We start from the raw sequence: 10,958 nt of genomic DNA, 5'->3' as shown, positions 1-10,958 counted from the left end.
GAAAGAAATGCTGAGGTCCTTCACCCACTTTTGAAAGAATCTGGAATAACGAGGTTTTCCCAAATGTTTGGAAAGAAAGACATCTTGTCAAGCTTCCAAAGAAAGGGGACCTCAGTATGTTTTTGGGAATTTGGCGGACGATAAAGGTCAATAATTCTGTATACTATATGATTGATTTTTAAAATAACTTCCAAATGTTTAAATGTCCTGAATGTGACTGGTTTCACTTCAGTTAAACACAGTGAAGATTTAAATACGATCAAAACTTCTCCTCGGTTTCCAATTTGCCTATTTGCATAAAAAGCATTGTATCCACTTGGTTTCTATTAATAATAATAATAATAATAATAATAATAATAATAATAATAATAATAATAATAATAGATCTTTATTGTCCATAAATATGGCAATTTGTCATTTAGTTACACTTGTTATAACGTTAAACGATAACTGTAAGATTGAACAGATATTTCACTCCTACTTATTCTCTCTCTCTCTCTCTCTCTCTCTCTCTCTCTCTCTCTCTCTCTCTCTCTCTCTCTCTCTCTTCCTCTCTTTCTTTCTATTATTAACTATTAGGTTGACATGTCAATCAAGTTTCTGTAATTATAAGAATATCACAGTCTTTTTCAAAAATTAAATCTTGAATGAAAATTATTTTGTTATTGACTAAACGTGAGTTCAGGAGACCTATATTATGTAAAACATGATTTATCGCCGACGACCCGGTAATAGGTATCTGTTTTATTTTTGACCGAGTGGGAGGGGGCGAGGCGTGTGACAACGGGAGCAGGCCTATGACCAGTAACGACTTGCATTGATGATTGGTCACCTGCATAGATGTTTGTTTTCATTGAAAAGATTAAAATCAAATTTATTATTATCATAAAAATGTTCACTGTTTAATGTAGGAAAGAGGGAGGGGGGGGGGGGCGAAGGGAAGGCGTTAATGGTCGTCGCCCAACTTGTGTGACCAATCAAAGTATGGAATTTGTGTCACACCTTCACACGTCGTCGTTAATCATAGTTGGTTGTTTTTAGATAGAAAAAGCTTGGCTAAGAAACTCATGACATTGCCATACGGAAATGTAACGAACCAACACACAAGACTATGTGTAACCTAAAAGTCTGGTTGATAAAGTTCAATGAGAATTACTCATAAATGCGGTTGGCAAAAAAAAAAATAATAATAATAACAAAGACCCGAGTGACGTCAACTTCATTCTACCTATATACACATATAATATAATAGCTAATTATAAAATAGCTTGAATGATATCGACCTCTCTCTGATCATTGTTATTGTTTTTATACCGCCAAAAGAGGAGACTAGTTATCATACGATTTTCTTGATCATGTTTTAAAGTTTTAAACTGACATCTAGTTTTCTGTGTTGGTTCTATTGATCAAGCGGTAGAGCAATGGGTATTGTATTTAGATACATCCCATCGATAGCAAAACCTGTGCAGTTTACCCTCTTTACCTATCAGTGCCATTGTTTATATTATGACGACTGGTCGGGAGGCGTGGTTATCCAAGTGTTTATTAGTCGTTTACCTTTTCGTCCACGATGTGTGCGATTGAAAAATAAATGTAAATTGGCCGGGTCTTAAAAATACCTATCGTCAGGCTGACACAGAATGTTTGTTTGTTTGTTTTTAAGGGTTTTACGGCACATGCAACACATTCAGGACATATCAGCGCCAGTAATAGTTATAGAAGTTATAGAATTACAATTAAAGCAGCCAAGAAAAAGAAAGCCAAAGGGGAATTGGTTCAAATAGGAAACAGATGTAGATTCCAAGAGCACACTATCAAAGTGCTTAGTTTGAGATCACCTAACAGTCTCATCCAAACACAAGCACAACTCCACGCTAAGAGGGATACACTCAAATATTTACAAATCATATATAATATCTAAACAAAACATAATACAGTGCATAACAGAGAGATGATTTACAAGGAAAACAATATCATCTCCCAAAACTTACTATACATTTGACTGTTTCCATCCTAGCTAGGGTATCCGGCCAGGGCCAGGACAAAACCAAGTAAATTCATCCCAAGACAAAGACAGAAAGCAAGTTTGGAAAACAGATATAGGGGGATAGAAGACACAGTAAGAATCCCCCTGCTGACACAGAATAAATAAAAATCCAAATGCTATAATAAAAACATGGAGACATTTGTAGAATTCTTGACATTCCATAACAAGGTGGAAATATTTGACAATATAAAAGTAAAAAAGCAATAATATATAAAAATTTTAAAAGCAGTAAAATTCCTCTTGACGTAAACGGATTTTAAGGAAAGGATGTATACAAAAGAATGTAAAATGTCCCGTTAATAATAATAATAATAATAATAATAATAATAATAATAATAATAATAATAATAATAATAATAATAATAATAATAATAATAATAATAATAATAATAATGATAATAATAATAATAGATTATGATCATTATTATTGTTAATATTATTATCATCATCATCATTATCAGTATCATCATCATCATCATCATCATTATCATCACCATCAACATCATTATTATTATTATTATTATTATTATTATTATTATTATTATTATTATTATTATTTATTATCACCATCACCATCATCATCACCATCATCATCATCAGCATCATCACAAATATACACAAATAATATAATAGCTAATTATATCATCATCATCATCATCATCATCATCATCATCATCATCAGCATAATCATCATCAACATCATCATCATCATCATCATCATCATCATCATTATTATTATTATTATTATTATTATTATTATTATTATATTATTATTATTATTATTATTATTATTATCACCATCACCATCATTATCATCATCATCATCATCATCATCATCATCATCATCATCATCATCATCATCATCATCATCATCATCATCATCATCATCATCAACAACAACATCATCATCATCATAATCATTATTATTATTATTATTATTATTATTATTATTATTATTATTATTATTATTATTATTATTATTATCATCATCATCATCATTATTATTATTATTATTATTATTATTATTATTATTATTATTATTATTATTATTATTATTATTATTATTATTATCATTATTAATAATATTATTATCATTTAAAGGACGAGTTTAATGGCCAAAATTGTTAAAACGTTTGCGGCTGGCTATTTCTATTTTATCTATTTATAAAAAGAACTAATATCATGATAAATAGCCACAGTGGCACACTTGAGTTTGTCGTTGTAATCGTATGTGGTGCTCCTTGAGGCCCATGGAATTGGGATTGTATCCCGGTAGCTCTGAAGTGATAAGGAAAGTTACAATTGTAGCAATTTTTTTTTATCGGGATAGATCTAAGGCCAACTCGGTGGTCACATCTGAGAGGACAATGCAATTATAATGAATAAAATTTAACTTGCAATTTCATTAATGGACCCATCGAAACTAAAGCTCATCCAAGTAGCCGTGCGCAGCGTGAAATAGCCACACTATTGTTTTACATTAACAGGATTTGTTAGTATGACACTGATCTCTCGCAAGTTCATGTTTGGTCGAAATACAATATCCGGTAAATCTAACATAGAACCTCCTAAGGACTCCAAGGTGAGCACGAGGGGAGGGGGGGGGGGAGGGGGGGGGGGGGGGGGCGTAATTTCCCTCAACGGTCTGGGGTATGATCGATTTAAATATCATGAGCCAGAGAACTTTAAAACTACTAGCGATAGTATATTCTAAATTTTATGTCAGCCTCATTATTCGATTCCACATTGCCGCTTTTTTGGTCATGTGATACATCAGTCGACGATCAGTGAGCGTCCTTATTTATTTATGTATTTTATATATATTAGAGCTGGTAATATATATATATATATATATATATATATATATATATATATATATATATATATATATTACCAGCTCTAATCAGGCGTCATGTCATCCATGTATTGTTGCTGTTGGGTTGAGACCCCTTGTAACGCGTTTTGAACACATTGAGTGGGAATTACACTATAGCAAAAGCTCTTTCGATCCAAAGCTGGGTCAGTCGGGCATTGCCTAAGCAATCATCTCTCCCAATTCATTGTGCGTAATCAGTAATCATACATCGTGCTATCAACTATTGATATCACGGAGACACAGAAGGCAGAATGTGTGTAGTTACATCTCAGGCAAGGTATGATGATAATAGCGATTGACGTCACATTGAAAGGTCTTATCCATACAATGAAATCTCGTTATGCCGACGTATCTGAAACCAATATATTATAACAAAAACCTCCTTTTTTATTTTATCTTGAACACTTTAAGTTTATGTATCGAAAGAGTAAGATGACCCAAGTAGTCAAAACGTTTCAAATCCGTGATTTCTTAAGGATCTCTATACATTTTTGCAAGTCTATAATCGAGAATTCCTATTGGAAAGGTCATCCTGAGGACTTTATTTTTATCCGTAGAACACATTTAATTTGTTTTCTCGTGTTCGCCTTATGGCCTAGAATATATATGTTGGTTAAACTTGAAATTGTTTAAGTCTTATTTTAAGATTAATTGTGTTTACTCTATTCCATAAATTTTCTAGAAGAGACGAGTTCGCTGGTTTATCTCTTATTGATTATACTGCCCTTAGAAAGCCTACTCATTTTTATTTTTATTTCTTCCCATTTTTGTTTGACGTCCTCTGGATATCGTTTGTCAGCTTTCTTAAGAGCTGCGGGTGAAAAAATATCTCAATTAAAAAAAAAAATTCTTATAACACATTATGGTAGGAAACCACATATTTCGGATTCTGAGAAATAGAATTCTCACAATGAATTTAAAGTGAGCTGCCAACCTCTGATCACCAATAAGAAATCAGCCAATATTATGTCAAGAAAATAACACACAGCTACCTGTATAACCACCAACACTGCCACCTTACCACCATTACCAGCACCATCCCTTTAAACCACCATCGTCATCATCGTCGCTATCACCAACAATCAAAGCCACCATTGTTATCTCTTAATCAACTTCGTCGCCGTTATTAGATATAAACATGACTATTAAAACCACAATCACTATAAGATCATCATCATCATCATCATCATCATCATCATCATCATCATCATCATCATCATCATCATCATCATCTTCATCATCATCATCATCATCATCATCATTATCATCATCGTCATCATCATCACCATCATCATCATCATCATCATCATCATCATCATCATCATCATCATCATTACCACTACCACTACCACCATCATCATCATCATTATCATTATCATCACCATCGTCATCATCAGCATCATCTTCATCATCATCATCATCATCATCATCATCATCATCATCATCATCATTATCACCATCATCATCATTATTATCACTACCACCACCAACGACCATCACCATCACCACCACCACTAACATCATCATCATCATCATCATCATCATCATCATCATCATCATCATCATCATCATCATCATCATTACCACTACCACCACCAACTACCAACACCATCATCACCATCATCATCACCACCATCATCATCACCATCATCACCATCATTACCACTACTATCATCGCCATCAGAACAACAACCCTTATCATCACCAACAGTTGCACCAGGGGTAGCACTACAGACTACCAATTATCGTCGTCGTCGTCGCCGTCGTCTGAACCATCGATACTTTTGTATATACATAATATATCAATAATCAAATTTGGGAGATACAATGAATGAATGATAAGCATTTTTTTATACCGCGAGCTTTTATAAATCGCAATGCCTACTTAACGTGCTCAAAGCGCTTTACAAAGGAGTCCCTAACCAACAGGAATACTGAACATGTGAGAAGAGACATGACGACACGGGATGATATTACAATTATTTTTTCATCAAAACGAATAGAAAATAATAACTTACTAGATTTATCCAAAGATGAAGTTTTATAATTCCAAAACTGAATTTATATTTTAAAATCCAACGAGAACAATCAAGATTTCTTAAATAGCCAATCCAATGTCTATCCTAATCACCAGTGTATTATCTATTTGACTACGTATTAATATCCGTCATACAAGGAGTCTTTATCGTTGTATTGATAAAGTAACGACACACCAATAAATATCTTAAAGCACATATTATGTACTACACTCCTGTTTATCATATTATAAGTATAGCCTAGTCCAAGTCAACATTGTGAAATTGTAGGGTAATGGCGGTCTACTCTATATAGTCGCAACACCTTTGAATTACAATTTGGTGCAATTTACCGAAGTTTTGAAATAAATGACAATAAGAATTCGTGACTACACACACACAAACACACACATACTCGCATACACACCACGAGCTCAACCCCCCCCCCCCCCCCCCCCCACTTCCCAAAAAAAGCAAACAAACAAAAAACATCATACAAGCAAGCCTTTTGTTTTTCAATTTATGGAAATTTAGTATTGATGATCTACGCATAAATTATATCAACATCACTATTATTACTATAACGGCTGATAATTACCAACAACGGTACTTCATATGTAGGAAACTATATAATATCATAATGTAACATAATATTATCTCCGTGTATCGCTATCTCAAACCCTCCCAATACACGCACACACAAACACACACAGACGCACACACACTCACACACATTTACAGAGAGATGGGGGGGGGGGGGGGGGGAAGAAGAAGAATGGGTTGGATATGTATTAGGAACGAATATTAGTTGACATAGAGACATAGAAAGACAAGAGAGAGAGAGAGAGAGAGAGAGAGAGAGAGAGAGAGAGAAGAGAGAGAGAGAGAGAGAGAGAGATGAAGAGAATGTGTATATGTGGGAGTGTGTGTGTGTGTGTGTTTGTTTGTTTGAGAGAGAGAGGGAGAGAGAGGGAGAGAGAGAGAGAGAGAGAGAGAGAGAGAGAGAGAGAGAGAGAGAGAGATGGCAGCGCCTCGGGACTATAGTGCAACTATGATATCATAAAGATACACAGACAGACAGAGAGTCATAAAAATAGATTTGTATATATATGTATGCATAATTTATACATAAATCATAGTTTTTCATAATCATTCATCCACAGTTTATATGACATGTGTATGTGTGTTTGTGTGTGTATGTGTATGGATGTATGTGTATAGTCTATATGTGTATTATGTGTGTGTGTGTGTGGTTGTGTGTGTGTGTTATCAATCAAAAAGATTGTAAAATACCTTAACGTAACCCTCTTCTGTATAGTTATTTTGATGATTCGAGTATAGTCCTATCGATTAAATTCTGTCACTATATAATTTATACAGTTAAATAATATTTGTTTCTCTCCTTATAATCGGGCGTTGCGAATCTTAAGTTGTGATATACATGGACCGGCTGTCCAAGAAAACCAACCTGTCACTGTTCTTCAATGACATAGTGGCATGTGACTTCACGTGGTATGGATCTGGTGACATCTCAGATTCCCAACTTCTATAAATAGACATTACCACTGTTTCCACCATAACACATTGTCATTGTTTAGTTCAATAACCATGAAGATTGTGGACTGAATAAGATTTCCTCATTCCCTTTACCCGACAATGCAGTATTAGAAGCCTTTCTTATTTTCACTACTGTCTTTCTCTCATTTGTGACTCATCCTCTCTTTACAGTATCAGGGCGTGGTAAATCAGATGCAAAAAGGGGTTTTAAAAATGAAAATGATATTATTATGGGGATTTCTTTTTAATTTGTGTTTGTGTGTGTGTGTGTGTTTATGTGTGTATTTGTGTGTGTGCGTGCGTGTGTGTGTGTGTGTATGTATGTGTGTATGTCAGTTGACGAAACTATAAGATTTGTTTTCCACAATAATATAAAACACGAAAATTAACCATAGTTTCATATTTTTGTCACCTCGACATAATAATGTTTTAAGGCAATATTATTTCACATTTTGTTACCATTACTTTAAAAGAAATTATAGGTACATAGTACTTCCGTGGTTTCACCGTTGTCATATTGCGCTTTATGGTGCGTTAACTATTCAACCTTAAGGTCTCATGAACCAAAATTCCATTTCATACAGTATAAGTCTTTTAGGCATCCTAAATCTGACCTACTCTGGAATAACACCTATTGAATACTTGGCCAGAAACTCGCCCTTCAAATTTCGATCGATTAAAATGACTCTCATCTTGGCATAAACTCTCAAATCTGAGACTTTGCGCGAAGATTAAGCTTAAGATATGTCAGAAAGTCAATAACTGAGATTGTTTTTTGTCAGACCAGGGAGCATTTTCTATCGAGATGAAAATTGTGACCTTTCGCCTCAAACGCTTGTATGTCTAGAAAAGTGAGGTTTTAGTTTTTGCTATTTAAAAAAAAACCCACTAAATCCATTGTTCTCAATAAATTGTGTTATAAAATAAACCGAATTATTCTACTTTTTACTACACTTTCAATTTCTAGTATTTAAATTGACCCGATATAGTAGTGCTTTGGGGTAGGGAGTCCCGATAGCTCAGTTGGTAGAGCATTTGCCTCACACGCAAAGGGACCGAGATCGATACCGGGTGGAGTAGAGATTTTTTCCCCGACTCCCCTGTCCACCCAGCAATGATTGGATAGCTGGGTCTAATAGATCTGGTAGAAAGTGCTTTGCGATAGACTGGCGTCCTATCCAAAGGGTAGCAATTGCTATTGTCCGTCTAACGCTAAAGAAAACGAGATAAAATCCAACTCCGTGGGCTTAACGGCTCTGAATAACTACAACCGCTTTAGGCGATGGATCACAATTTTGACGTAAAAGAAACGCGTGTGTTTTTTGTTGTTTTGTTTGTATTTTTTTTTTTTTTTTTGTTCCTTGTTTTAATTTGTTTAGGGCACAGCAGATTTCTGAATTAAATGATCAGTCATGCGTTGAACTGAAGACGACATGCACTTATTTGCAGGTCTGGTAACCCAATTCCTTATGGACTCATTGTTGTAATGGAAATCTGAAAAATTACGCAAAGTATTGTCCATTACAACAATATTAAACTAGGCTCATAAGTGGGTTCGGATGTCAGGCCTGCATATATGAACACGTCGACTGAAGACATTATTAGATAATAATAAAAATACGCTTGCTATATCATTACGAAGATACTATTTCTATCAATAATTATGTGATTACTCATCAATTTAAGTAATGATTTATCATATCGCCCATGTCAAAATTATTTTTCATCACAAGTTATTCTGATACAGTTGAAGCCGGTAATTGGATTGCCGCTTTATCGGACCACCCGGTTAATTGGAAAGATCTGTCGGTGAAGATTTTTTACTTTAAAAATTTCTACTTCTTATTCTGAGCGTAAAACTGTTTAATCGGACTTTGTGTGATTTTTTTTCTATTCAAGAAATCCAATATATATATATATATATATATATATATATATGTGTGTGTGTGTGTGTGTGTGTGTGTGAGTGAGTGTGTGTATGTATATCTATCCTATCGTATCTATCTATCTATATATCTATGTACTCAACTTTACTCTCACATCGATACCCGACCGCTCATGTTTTTTGTTTTTTTTTGCATCTCTGTGACTTTTTCACCTCGCCCACCCCCCCCCCCCCCCCCATACTGTTCCACAACAACTCTCTACTACTACTACTACTACTACTACTACTACTACTACTACTACTACTACTACTACTACTACTACTACTACTACTACTACTACTACTACTACTACTACTACTACAACCACTACTACTACTACTTCTATTGCTACTTCTACTACTACTATTATTTCTCTACTACTACTACTACTACTACTGCTACTACTACTACTACTACTACTACTACTACTATTATTATTATTATTATTATTATTATTATTATTATTATTATCATCATTATTATTATAACTACTACTTCTACTATTTATTCTATTACTACTACTTCTCCCAATATTACAATTCTATAGTGTCTATTCCATTATTTCTAGTAAGTTCCTGTTACTTCACACGCTGACCTCTCTTATCTTCCCGATCACACCCTTGGGACACCCTACCCACTACCCACGCCACGCTAACGTTTCATTCAAACTTCAACCAGCATTGAGTACAGACGATACAAGTTATTTTGCATTTTATTTTATTTGTTTTCCACGTTTATTAGTGTATTGTTGTGCTAACGAAGCGTTTGTACCCAAAACGTCCATTGTCTGTATTGTTCTCCATTTTCACTCTTTCGTTAGTATATGGTAGTATGTTATACTTCTCTACTTCGATCGTCTGGAGGCACAGCAAATTAGTAATGGGAGATAGGATAGTGATGCAATGGTTCCTTTTCTTTTATTGCCGATTTATTGAGATTTTATCGTGCGTTGTAAATTATGGTGGAACGTGTCTTTTGTGTCTTCGTGGGCTGTTTTTTTTTTTTTTTTTTTTTTTTTTTTTTTTTTTTTTTTTCTTAACGGGGGTGTTCGCAGTTCATTATATATGTATATACGATTACTTATTCTCCTCTGTCATCATGCTTTGGCGTAAATATACTAAATTATGTTATCAAAAAACGGAAATAAAAATTGTAGACAAACAATTGGAGAGCTTCTTTATATTGCCATTATTAGAATTACATCAATAAACATTATGTGGTCTTGATTGGTCTATGCCGATTATGAAAGTCCAAGCGGTTTGCACTGTATCGCAATCAAAAACGAAAGCTGTTAAAATTATCTAGGCTAGACAGCTACATGGTGATCTTGTTTTAGGCCTAAGTAAGATTGAATTTCGCCTTTGAAAGATTACTTGACTTACTTGACTTATGTCTCTTGGCTCCTCAACAGCACTCTTCCATCTTCTTCTGTCCTTGACACAGACCTTTGCCTCACTCCAGGTAAGATTGGAGACGCACAAATCTTGGTGAAGGCTTCTCCTCCAAGTCTGTTTTGGACGACCCTGTTTCCTTTTGCC

At 34.4% G+C, this 10,958-nt stretch overlaps 1 protein-coding gene across 1 annotated transcript in view; it reads right to left on the bottom strand.

Moving 5' to 3' along the window:
• Positions 1-6,243, bottom strand: part of LOC144972658 (uncharacterized) — an 11,918-nt gene extending 5,675 nt beyond the window's left edge. Inside the window, exon 1 of the mRNA XM_078914138.1 lies at positions 5,942-6,243. The gene's annotated coding sequence lies outside the window, so the exon portion shown is untranslated. The remainder of the gene's footprint in view (positions 1-5,941) is intronic.
• Between the last annotated feature and the right edge of the window lie 4,715 nt (positions 6,244-10,958).

Source organism: Berghia stephanieae, chromosome 5 (genome assembly GCF_034508935.2).
Source record: "Berghia stephanieae isolate SIO BIC M18660-M18661 chromosome 5, UCSD_Bste_1.3, whole genome shotgun sequence".
Classification (NCBI taxonomy): domain Eukaryota; kingdom Metazoa; phylum Mollusca; class Gastropoda; order Nudibranchia; family Aeolidiidae; genus Berghia; species Berghia stephanieae.
The sequence above is the reverse complement of the archived record's forward strand: the minus strand, read 5'-3'. Positions and strand labels throughout refer to the sequence as shown.